We start from the raw sequence: 12,464 nt of genomic DNA, 5'->3' as shown, positions 1-12,464 counted from the left end.
CTCTGAACTCTTGTTTAGGTATTGTACTTTTGAAAATGCTTTATGTGAAGGAACCTTTTAAAAACTTTCTCTACCTTCATGCTGAAGCTATATCACTGTCCTCCTGATTAATCAAAGATGCATCTTGTGCAGGAATGGTAAAGGTGTTCGTCATTCATGCTTTTTTGAGGCCGGTGGTGGCCGTAGTGACACTTCCTTGGCATTGTCCAACAATCTTAAATCCCACTTCAAAAAACTTTAAAAGTACAATTGCTTATATACCAGTTTTTGCTCAAGCTATTGCTCAGGATGATCTAGCTGGAAAAGGCACAGAAGCACCTGTAAACAGTAAAAAGTCTCTTCACCCTCAAACAGGTTCATGCTTGTCAAATCAAAGAAACAATGTTACGTGATTCACTCAAACAACACAATTGTTTATAAGAACTTTATTTTTTTTTAAAAAAAGCCTTAAAATATTCAAGTGCTGGCAGGTCTAATATACATGTAGTGCTAGGACTAGATTCTTCTTTGAGTGGTGGTCCTTGCGTACTCCCACATGGATATGCATGTGCCTGAACCCAGCATTTTACAAGTAGTGTCTTTTGGCCCATATATGTGCCATACCTTTCCTCATGCTCCAAAACAAGGGCATAAATGGGGTGTGGGCTAAGGTCTCTTCAGTTCCTTCTTACCGTGGCATAATCTGAGTCAGAATCTTTGTTGTCCTGAGATCCTTTCTACTGTATCATTGCTCTAAATATATTGGCTGGGAGCGGCAAACCGCGGACACTGGGAGCTGCGGGGGGCCGTGCCTGCAGACAATCAACATAAACAAAATGTCTTGTGGCCCGCCAGCAGATTACCCTGATGGGCCATGTGCCAAAGGTTAGACCCCAGTGTACAATTTCATTTTTATAGTATATTCTAGCATAGTGTAGTTTCTCCCTTTTCTGGAGAATGTTTCTGCTTCAGAAGTCTGGGATTATTCTCAGGGTCCTAGCATTCCAAAACTGTTTTCTGCAAGCAGTAACCATCAACACTGCCTCTGCTGCTTGGGTGAGGTTCAAATCTGCAGTAACTGCATTTCTTTTCTGCCCAGAACTTGAGGACCAGTAACTAAAACTTAGAAAATATCTCGTGGAGAAGGTCGCAAAGACCCCAATCAGGTCTGGCTTGGGAACCTCCTCCCCTGACTTACATCAGTCTCAGGAAGCAGGCTGCTCCTCTCCAAACATGACTTCAGGAACGGAAGCTAAAACTGTTAAGACTAAGGAGAAGGCTTCATGTTAGAGTAAGGGGCACTTTCATAGATACAAGGAAGTCATCTTTGTCAAAAACTGTCCTGAAGAGAGAGGATCCCTCTCTGACTCTGGCAAAGTCATGAGAGACTGCACAGGCACTGTAGGATAATAAAAATTAGAGCTATCTTAAGTTTGGTTAAGAAAAAAAAATTCACTTTACAGTTCATGGCCAGTAGAAAGATGGCTCCAATCAGCAAGTAAATGAAGGCCATGAGAATAAAGTAGTGTTACTTTAATGTGGGACGGATATACGGTTCCTAAAATAAAAGCTACAGTAACGTGATGAACACAAATTGTCTCAAAAGAAACAAACCCAAATCCTCCCACTGTTCTGCTGGTAAGCAAGGCTGGGAGAGGGCAGGACAAAAAGAGGCGGCCTTGGAAAAAGGAAAGAAGCGCAGATAAACTGCTTCAAACTAGGTTTTAGCTAAAGCTAGTTTGCTGAAGGGTATAAAGAAAGCCATGAATCCAAATGTTTTGTCAGACCCTACCTGATCGTGCTGGAGCATGCTAGAATGAGATAGGCCAGACCTAGGGATGCCCATTTGTAAGTCTACTGATCACATGCTTATAAATATTATTACTGTATTGGATGTAGTGACTGGTTATTTTTAGGATGTTATATGTTTAGAGCAACTGCATAAAATACCATTTGGCCTTCAGATTTAATTAAGGAATTCATGGTTAAATTGGTGAGTTCCCATAACATTAACAATATTTGAAATTATTAATAATTCTAACAAACTCTAAGGACTATGACCAAAGTAAATCTCTCTGCAGGAAATGGTGGTGAGCAAGGCTAGGGATCTGACAGCTCTGATGGCAAAGACTCGGGTTAAATAGCATGCGGTGCTCTTATCACTTCTAGAGCCATTGTACCCGTATCAGCATGATCCCATGTGGCTCCGACTTCCAGTGTGACTGGGGAAGCTCCAGTTCCGACAGTTTCTGCAGGTGGACCTTCATTGTACTCCAGGGTGGTCTGAGAGCTTTGATCTGATAGGGCCGCATTCACCCCTCTTATCAGGATCTTCTTTATTCCAGGACGTTGTTACACCAGAGGAAGAGACTATCCTGATGATCCAGAGTTGTTCTCCCTACCCACCTGTCAGTCTCAAGGCACAGCCATTGGTACCATCAGTTCTGCTGGTAGTCCAGGGTCCAGCCTTTTCTTCTGATGAGTTGGATGCTCTGCAGGAGATTCTGCAGCTCTGAGGGGAGATGGCCTGGACAGAAGCCATAGAAGATCAGGGTTCCAGCCTCCTGCCCAGACACAGTTGGCCATGAGACAGGTGGTACCCTATGCCCTGGGGTGGTCCTCCGCTGACAGTACTGGAGACCATGGGAGCCCCACCCTCAACACCCAGGATCGATGCATGAGCCCCATTTGTTATCACCTAGCCATCTATAACTTGCCCCATGGGAGTATTTGGAGGAAGGTGAGCCGGTTCCAGGAACAATGTCATCACCGGCTGGGACAGTTTCTTCATCTTCTCTGTCTCCACCAGATGATTTTAAACAATATCAATAGTTCATTCACAGGATAGTGGCAGAACTACAGAGTCAGTTTAAGGAAGTCCAGGAGCCTCGGCACAGAATACTTGACATTCAGCAACTTTCTGAGCTCAGTCTAATGTCCCCCTCACCTGACTGAGGCCATTATGGACACAGAAAAGATGGTTGGCACATTCCTGCTACTACTATCCTTAAGGGTATGTCTACGCTACAAAATTAGATCGAATTTATAGAAATTGATTTTTATGCAGTTGATTTGTGTCCCTCAATTAAGACCATAAGTCGGCGGAGTGCATCCACAGTACCGAGGCTAGCATTGACTTCTGGAGCGTTGCATTGTGGGTAGCTTTCCCACAGTCTCTGGCACCCATTGGAATTCTGAGTTGAGATCCCAATGTCTTAGGGGGTAAAAATATTGTCGCAGGTGGTTCTGGGTACATGTCGTCAAGCCCCCCTCTCCCCCATGAAAGCAACGGCAGACAATTGTTTCATGCCTTTTTTTTTTTTCCTGGGTTAAACGTGTAGATGCCATACCATGGCAATCATGAAGCCCGCTCAGGTCACAGTCACCGTACGTGTCCTGGGCGCTGGCAGATGCGGTACTGCATTGCTATACAGCAGCAGCTCATTGCATTGTGGCAGCAGATGGTGCAGTACAACTGATAGCCTGTGTCGTCTCCTGGGTGCTCTTTGGCCAACTTCGGTGAGGTCGATCGGGGGCGCATGGGCAGAAATGGGTGCTCTTTTCAGACCTCGGTGAGGTCTATTGGGTCCTCCTGGACGTAAATGGGAGTGACTCCAGGTCATTCTCTTCTTAAGTTTCGTCTCATGGAGATTCGGTCTGCCTGGAAACCATGATGGCTACAGTTGTACTACACTGTCTGCTAGCGAGCACCCAGGAGACGACGATGGCTAGCAGTCGTACTGCACAGTCTGCTGCAAGCATACCCCTTGCTCCCCCCTCCCTCCCTCCATGAAAGCAATGGCCGACAATAGTTTTGTGCCTTTTTCCGTGCAGGGGCCATATTGCTGTCAGCGTAGTCATCCACCCGCCGCTTCCGCTGCCACTCTGCTGTGGTATGGCATCTGCAGGAGAGCAAGCATGGAGCCTGCTTAGATCACAGTGGCAGTTATGAGCGTTGTAAACATCACACGTTATCCAGCAGTATATACAGAACCAGAACCCGCAAAAGCAGGCGAGGAGGTGACGGCAGCGTGGTGACAAGAGTGATGAGGACATGGATACAGACTTCTCTCAAAGTACGGGCCCCGGCAATTCGGACATCATGGTGGTAACAGGGCAGGTTCATGCCATTGAACGTGGATTTTGGGCCCGGGAAATGAACACAAACTGGTGGGACAGCATGTTGCAGGTCTGGGACGATTCTCAGTGGCTGCGAAACTTTCGTATGCGTAAGGGCACTTTCATGGAACTTTGACTTGCTTTCCTCTGCCCTGAAGTGCAAGAATACCAAGGTGAGAGCAGCTCGCAGCTCACAAACAAGTGGCGATAGCCCTCTGGAAACTTGCAACACCGGACAGCTACCGGTCAGTCGGGAATCAATTTGGAGTGGGCAAATCTACCGTGGGGGCTGCTGTGATCCAAGTAGCCAGCGCAATCACTGAACTGCTACTATCAAGGGTAGTGACTCTGGGAAATGTGCAGGTCATAGTGGATGGCTTTGCTGCAATAGGATTCCCTAACTGTGGTGGGGCCATAGATGGAACGCATATCCCTATCTTGGGACTGGACCACCAAGGCAGCCAGTACATAAACCACAAGCGGTATTTTTCAATGTTGCTGCAAGCACTGGTGGATCACAAGGGACGTTTCACCAACATTGTGGAATGGCCGGGAAAGGTACATGATGCTCGCATCTTTAGGAACTCTGGTCTGTTTCAACAGCTGCAGCAAGGGACTTTCTTCCCAGACCAGAAAATAACCATTGGGGATGTTGAAATGCCTATAGTTATCCTTGGGGACTTAGCCTACCTCCTTGCTCCCATGGCTCATTAAGTGGAGAACATAGAATATCAGGGTTGGAAGGGACCTCAGGAGATCATCTAGTCCAACCCCCTCATGAAGCCATATATAGGTAGCCTGGATAGTAAGTCAGGAGCTGTTCAACTATAGGCTGAGCAAGTGCAGAATGGTGGTCAAGTTTGCATGTGGACGTTTGAACGTACGCTGGCACAGTTTACTGACTCGGTTAGACCTCAGCAAAAACAATAGTCCCATTTTGACAGGTTTCAGAGTAGCAGCCGTGTTTGTCTGTATCTGCAAAAAGAAAAGGAGTACTTGTGGCACCTTAGACTAACATTTATTTGAGCATAAGCTTTTGTGATTCCCAGCGTTATTACTGCTTGCTGTGCGCTCCACAGTATCTGTGAGAGTAAGGGGGAGACGTTTATGGTGGGATGGGAGGTTGAGGCAAATCACCTGGCTGATTACATGCAGCCAGACACCATCGTGGTTAGAAGAGTACAGGAGGGCGCGGTGCACATCAGAGTAGCTTTGAAAACCAGTTTTATGACTGGCCAGGCTACGGTGTGAAAGTTCTGTTTGTTTCTCCTTGATGAAAACCCGCCCCCCTGGTTCACACTACTTCCCTGTAAGCCAACTGCCTTTCGATCCCCGCTTGGAAAGGCAATAAAGTTGTCTCAAAATCATGCATTCTTTATTTAATTCATCACACAAATAGAGAGATAATTACCAAGGTAGCCCGGGAGGGAAGCGTGGGGTGGGGTGGGGGAGGAGGGAAGGACAAGGCCACACTGCACTTTAAAACTTATTGAATACCAGCTTTCTGTTGCTTGGGCAGTCCTTGGCGAGGAGTGCCTGGAGGCAGCCCCAACCCCCTTTCCCCACATTCTTGGGCATCTGGATGAGGAGGCTACGGAACTTGGGAAAGGAGGGTGGTTAGTTACACAGGGGCTGTAGCGGCGGTCTGTGCTCCTGCTTTTCCTGCAGCTCAACTGTACGCCAGAGCATATCGGTTTCATCCTCTTGTAGCCTCAGCATTGCCTTCTGTCAACAAGCGGACGCCACCTATCATCTTCAACCCACCACCTGTCCTTGTGTTCATATTGTGCTTTCCTGGACTCTGACATTGCCTACCTCCACCATTCTGCTTGGATCTTTCACTGTGGGAGGACTGTATGAGCTCAGAACATTTCATTGTGAGTGTGTGTATGTTTTTTTTTTTTTTTTTTTTTCCCCGCCTTCTAATTTTCGCTAGCCTCTGGGACGGAGATGATAGGGGGAGCGTTGAAACATTTGCAGCTGTGGGAGGGGAAAAAAGGGAGAGTACTTGACCTTTTGGCTAAGATCAGGTGTAGTTTTGGTCTTTTGGCCTCGAGATGAAAACCTTTGTCTGTGTCTCTTGGACTGTGAAGTAAAAATATTATCCAAGTTAAGTCCCATTTTAGAGAACAATGGGTAGACTTTTTCACGGTGAACCTTGCTGTTAACATTACATAGCACATGTGCTTTTGGTACAAGGTCACATTTTGCCTCTTATAGTGAGGATCTGGCAGTTTGATGTGAGAGATCACACACGCAGGGCCGTGCAACAAAATTCGGCTTGCAGGCAGCCATGGTAAGCCTCAGTCTTTTGGCTTCTTTAACCTTCATAACATGTGGGAATGGTTTCAAACAGCAGCACCCTCATTTTCCATACCAAGCAGCCGTTGGGTTGGCCATTTAAAATGGGTTGGCAGTTTAACCCAAAAACTGCAGCCCCTTCTTTTAATGTGCAGCACAAACCCAACTAAATCCCCCCACGCACCCAATTCTCTGGGATGATCGCTTCACCCCTCCCCACACTGCGTGGATAACAGCGGGGAATATTTCTTTTCAGCCACAAGCATATAGCCCAGCAGGAACGGCCACCTCTGAATGTCCCCTTAATAAAATTACCTTATTTCAACCAGGTGACCATGAGGAGTGACTATCCAGGAGAGACTTATGGAGATGCTCCTGGAGGATTTCCGCTCCAGCCCCAGACATGTAACAGACTTTTCCAGTAGCTGTACTGGCTGCAAATGCATCCCAAGTCTTCAGGGCAAATTAATTATTAAACACACTTGCTTTTAAACAATGTATTGTATTCACAAAGGTACACCCAGCAGAGGTCCCTTCTTCACCTGGTGGGTCTGGGAGCCCGCTTTGGGTGGGTTCGGGGGTATTGGCTCCAGGTCTAAGGTAAGAAACAGTTCCTGGCTCTCAGGGAAAACGGTTTCTCCGCTTGCTTGCTGTGCACTATCCCCAAAATGCACATCCCTGTTGCATGAAAATCCATTGACAGAGTCAAAGCACAGGGGTGGAGTAGTGGTGGCTGCATTCCCTAGAATGGCATGTAGCTCATCATAGAAGTGGCATGTCTGGGGCTTTGACCCCGAGCGGCCATTTGCCTTTGGTTTTTTTGGTAGGCTTGCCTGAGCTGCTAAGTTTCACCCGGCACTGTTGCAGGTCCTTGTTCTAGCCTCTGTCCTTCATGGCCTTGGACGTTTTTTCAAATATTTGGGCATTTTGTCTTTTGGAACGGAGTTCTGATAGCACAGATTTGTCTCCTTATACAGTGATCAGATCCCGTATCTCCCGTTCGGTCCATGCTGGAGCTCTTTTACGATTCTGGGACTCCATCATGGTCACCTCTACTGATGAGATCTGCACTCACCTGCATCCCCCTACCCCACACCCACTGGAAGGGGTGAGGGCACATTCCAGCGGAGGGCAAGCAGACCCTGCTATGTCTCTGAGAGACCTCCCCCTACTAGAAAGATGTATGGGAGCTACTTGGAGCTCTTTCCATATCTTCACCAGACATTATGCTCTGGTCCAGGTTTCTACTGCACATACACCTGTTGGGACAGCAGTATTACTGTCAGCTATCACTTCTGCGTCCTTGCACCCACCTCCTGTTTGTTTGCTGTTTATTAATCTCCCACATGTGGAATACATAGAGGGACTATCACTTGAAAAAGAAATGGGAGATTACTTACTTGTAACTGGAAGTTCTTTGAGATGGGGGGTCCCTATCTGTATTCCACTACCCACCATCCATCCCCCTGCTGCAGATTTAGACTTCAGTAAGGATAGGAACTGGAAAATCGTCAGCCCACACCAACCTTTAATCCCTTGCTTTGGAGCATGAGAAAAGTTATGGTGCATGTGCAGGCCAACAGACACTGCTTGCGAAAAAAATTCCAGACTCAATTGCATGGTGCACATGCATACCTACATGTGGAATGCAGATAGGGACCACACACCTCAAAGAATCTCCAGTTACACATAAATAACCACCATTAATTCTTGTTGCTGGAGGCACCAGAGAAAATATCTGCCTCTTCCAGTCTCTCACTTGTACAATAAACTCTCTCTCCACCCTAATGTTGTTCTGCCTTTAGTGAATATCTGTTCTCTGCATTAGTGTGGTCTGAGGGGGGAGGGGAACTTGTTCTGGTAAGGCTGCATTATTTTCCCAATAAGGAGAATACCATGAGTTTTTTAAAAGTGGAGTAGTTATTTAGCAGAGTAATCAACATCAAGAGTTCACCATCTCTTGTTTATTATATACACTTCATAGCTCTCATCCCTGTAGTATGTAATGCCTTGCATTGTAATGGCCTTGTTGCTATTCAAATGTGGATTTAAATTAGATTATCTGAAGTTAGTCTGGTGGGAGTGAAGCCAAAAATAAAGTGTAGTCACTAAATGTTTCTAGGGTTTGTTACTGTGCTACAAGTACAGACCCCATTGTTGCAGACATAACCATTGTCTATGCCAGAAACAAGGATTATTTTAATTTTGTTCGCCAAAGTTCATTTGTTAGTTGAGCAGCATGATGATAATACATTTGCTTTTTGCCACTGTAAAAAATGTCTTGGAACTATTAAAGAAAGGTCAACTGAAAAGGCACTGAGACATGCATCTAATAGAGAGACCTGGTTTCTTATATCCATATTTTTTCCTCTAACAGAGATTGGATTTGTGCCCAGAAGTTGTGAATTTGGGATATAGCCATGATATTTGGGCACAAATTCCTCCCTTACTGCATTTTCTCTATTACAAACCTGAAACAGCTATGTTCATTTTTATTCTGTACTGTTGTATTTATAAAAGATAACTAGTATTTTCTATTGAAATTCAAGGCAGCTTTGAAGATGCTGTGCATTGTATGTACTACATCTGCCTGACACCTTTTGATCTTGTGCTCATGTTTCCTTTTTTGAACTGATGCTATGGTATTTTGTTCACTAGAATTTAAACAAGAGTAGTAGTGACAAGTGTCTCCCTCAGGTGTGTTATCTTTTGAAGATCTAGGGCACAGTGAGTACATCTTGTGTCTAAGAGAAGCCTACGGGAACTTGTTTGTAAAGCACTGTCTACGCAAGGAGCAAGATTTCCCAGATTAGTGTGGGATGGATTTTTTTTCTTGAAGATTACTATATCGATAGAAACACTGCACAGATAGTAGTTTGGCTAATATAGGTTGGGGGGCAGGGAGAGGGAAGAATTCCCTCCCCACACTGATTAGGGAAAACATTACCTCACCCACTTTGTTTCTCTAATATCCTGGGACTGACATGGCTACAACAATGTGGCATGCACCAAGGTTTACCAATGGCATCTCTACAGCTATCATTAGAGCCTGGGTTTGTGGAAAGGAAACTCATTCTTCCTGACTTCAACAAGAGCAGTCTGAAAGTTCTTCAAGGAACTGAACATTGAAAACATATATTCAAAATCGTCACTGGAGACTTGTTAGAATCCAGCAACCCATTTTTGTCTGCCCTGAGTTCCCTGCTCTTTGATGCTTTTACATGCTACATTTGCTGATTAATCTATACATTGCTTCTCACTATGATTAGATATTGGCAGGTCTATAGCCATTTCTATCACAGACATCTGGTTTTAGTTTTAGTTTTGTTTTATAAACCACTCTCACAATTCCCACAAGATAAAAGCAACTCTCTAACCATGTTTATAATTCCATTTCATCAGTGAATTTTTTTCTTCTTCTGTGGTTCATCAGAATCCTATGTTCTTTCACAGACAGCCCTATTAAAGTCTCTGCTGTGGCTATAACCTCTTTCTCTGGATCTATCTCGTGTTATCACCATTCCCTGCTCAAAGTCCCTTTTTCTGACATGTAGCATCTTGGGCTTAGCACGTTTTCCAGGGAGGCTGGTGTGTTTTACTACATAATCCACACAGTTTTCCCTCCGTTGTTTCCTGTCGCCAAACTCTTCCGTTGTAGTTGCTCATGTTTTCTGCTTTCTTTTTTAGCTTTTATTCCACTGACATTTGCATGGTCATATTTCCTAGTGAACTGCATGCGCCTTGACTTTCATGTTATCTGCCTCATCTCTCGTGCTGTATGAGAATTTACTCATTGCTCTTAAATGTCTATCTGTAAATAGACATGTTAAAGTATTAATATAACAGCCCTAATAATAGCACAACATTGAGACACTGTAGGGCATAAAAAACCTGTAGTTTTCTAAAGTACATTCCTTCAGAACAGTGTTTCTCAACCTTTTTAGGTGGGCAACATGGGTGATGAGTTGCATAGGCTAGGGGAGGGTCTGCCTCCCCAAAAGGCCAGGCATGACCTCACCCCCTGCTGTGACCACTCCCTGCATATGGCTCCAGTCCTCCAGCTCCAGCCCCGCACTGCCCTGGGCAGTGAGGGCTGAAACATGCACATTAGCTTTGCAGGGCCTCAGGCAATTACCCTGCTTCCTACTCCCTAATGTGAGTCCTGTTTGTAACCCCCCTAAACCTGTTCCATGGCCCCTAGGTTGAGAAACACTGCTTTATAAGTTCCTACATCACTTTACAAACAATGTGTTTAACATCACAACACCCCATTTTACAGATGGAGAAACTGAGCCACAGCAAGGTAAAGTGACTTATCCAAGGTCACACAAGGACAGTGTTTACTGCTGTGGTCCTGATTCCAAGACCTCTCAACTTGAGTTCATGCTTCCTGTTGATCAGTCTGTTGCTGTAGGTCTGTGGGGTTAAGGAACTATCCTGAGACATGGGTTCAGTCCCTGCTCTGCCATAAGCTTCCTGTGTCCTTATCAAGCCAGTCAGCAGCTCTCTCTGCCTTCCCCAGCTGTGACATGGGAATAGTAATACTTCCCTCCCTCAGTGCTGGGAGGGTGAATGCAGTGCTGTGAAGAGCTTTAAGCTCTGCTGTTGAAAAGCCCTCGGTAAGAACCGGGGGCTATTGAATGAGGGCTGGAGCCCCTGTTTTCGGGCCCAGGCCTGACCAGCAATCCCACAAACTGCTCTTCCCTGGAGCCTGGCAGGGGCTTGGATTGGACTTGGCGTTGTTGTTATTTACATTTCTAAGGGGTCTGTCCTTGCGGCATGTGGGGGCTCACTCCCCTCCACGCAGCCCCCCCGGGCACCGGGAGCTTCTCCCCCACGCGCCGTGTCCCCCCCCCCATCACTCCGGGTCCGACCCCCGCGAGGCAGGGCAGGCCCAGGAGGGGCGGGCTCAGCTCCCAGGGGCAGGTGCTTGGGCGGGCACGGAGCCCGGCGGGGCTGGGCCGCCGGTTCCCCTCGCCCTGTCAGGGCGGGTCACGTGTCCCCGGCGGAGCGCGGCGCGGCGCCCAGCTCGCAGGCCCAGGCCCAGGCCCGCGCGCCAGAGGCAGGAACGGACCCGCCAGCTCGCAGGTACCTGCAGCCCCTGGGGTCGCTTTAGCGGGAGGTCGATTCCCGCCGCGAAGCTCCTGCCCCTGCGGGCGCGAGGACGCCCACCCCTTAGCCCCGGCGCGCTGAGCGCGGGTGTCCTGCCCCGCCCCCGCGGGAGAGCGCTGGCGGCCCAGCGCTCCGACCCCGGGCGAGCTCGCGTGCCCCGCGCCGCGAGGGGGGTGTGGGCCCGGGCTGGGACCTGCTGCTGCGCCGCGCCGGGCTGGGAATCGGCTCTGACTTCAGCCTCCGGCGCGGCTCGCAGTGCCCCGTAGGTGGTTATTGCTGGGGGGAGGGGGTTAGGAGTTAAAAATACTGTAATGCCCTTAAAATAAACACGTGACTTTCAAAGCTGTTGCCAATAACTCTGTCTTACGGGGGGGGGGGGTGAGTGTCGGTGTCGGTGTCGTGTTAAAACGAGGAAAGTCAAAAATGGCGAGTCAAAAATGAAACGGGATTTCTCCCCCCCCCCCAAAAAAAATGGTATTGATTTCTACATATTTAAAAAAAACAAAAACAAAAACCCCAACCTTTGGAATAGGACTTTTAAAATGTAGAAACGTCCCATTTCGATGTTTTTGGAATAAAAAAACAGTTTTGATGTTTTTTGTTTTGAAATGACACTTTGTTTAGAAATTTACAAAAAGAAAAGGAGGACTTGTGGCACCTTAGAGACTAACAAATGTATTGGAGCATAAGCTTTCGTGAGCTACAGCTCACTTCATCGGATGCAAATTTAGAAATTTACTTTATGTAAAAATTACAAAGCGTTGAAGCTGAAACAACATTTCAGATTTGTCAGAACGAAATGTTTAGGCTGACATTAAAAGATTGGCCTTCTAATTCTGTTAAATGTTTTGAAACTTCACCTTTTTGTCCTGATTCGTGATGGGGTGTTTTGTTTGTTTTTTTTTAATTTTTTTGTGGGGTGAAAAATCTGTTTTCCAATGAGCTCTGAGCAT

General features: G+C 46.7%; 1 protein-coding gene and 1 long non-coding RNA gene across 5 annotated transcripts in view; one reads left to right on the top strand and one right to left on the bottom strand.

The window, feature by feature from the left end:
• Positions 1–1,328: 1,328 nt before the first annotated feature.
• Positions 1,329–11,770, bottom strand: LOC122459486. Of its 2 annotated transcripts, none has more exons than XR_006280209.1 (4): positions 11,492–11,770; positions 6,910–10,210; positions 6,249–6,259; positions 1,329–1,338 (listed from the first exon to the last, which is right to left on the bottom strand). It is a non-coding gene; the product is annotated as an uncharacterized LOC122459486 (long non-coding RNA). The 2 variants fall into 2 exon arrangements; XR_006280210.1 differs by having other exon boundaries at positions 6,910–7,658; positions 11,492–11,759.
• EPHX1 (epoxide hydrolase 1) overlaps positions 11,366–12,464 on the top strand; it is a 42,425-nt gene continuing 41,326 nt past the window's right edge. For 2 of the 3 annotated variants that reach the window (XM_038394203.2, XM_043511677.1), the window contains exon 1: positions 11,366–11,487. The gene's annotated coding sequence lies outside the window, so the exon portion shown is untranslated. The remainder of the gene's footprint in view (positions 11,488–12,464) is intronic. The other variant, XM_038394201.2, reaches the window with a different exon arrangement.

This window comes from Dermochelys coriacea, chromosome 3 (assembly GCF_009764565.3).
Source record: "Dermochelys coriacea isolate rDerCor1 chromosome 3, rDerCor1.pri.v4, whole genome shotgun sequence".
In the NCBI taxonomy this organism is placed as follows: domain Eukaryota; kingdom Metazoa; phylum Chordata; order Testudines; family Dermochelyidae; genus Dermochelys; species Dermochelys coriacea.
The sequence above is the reverse complement of the archived record's forward strand: the minus strand, read 5'-3'. Positions and strand labels throughout refer to the sequence as shown.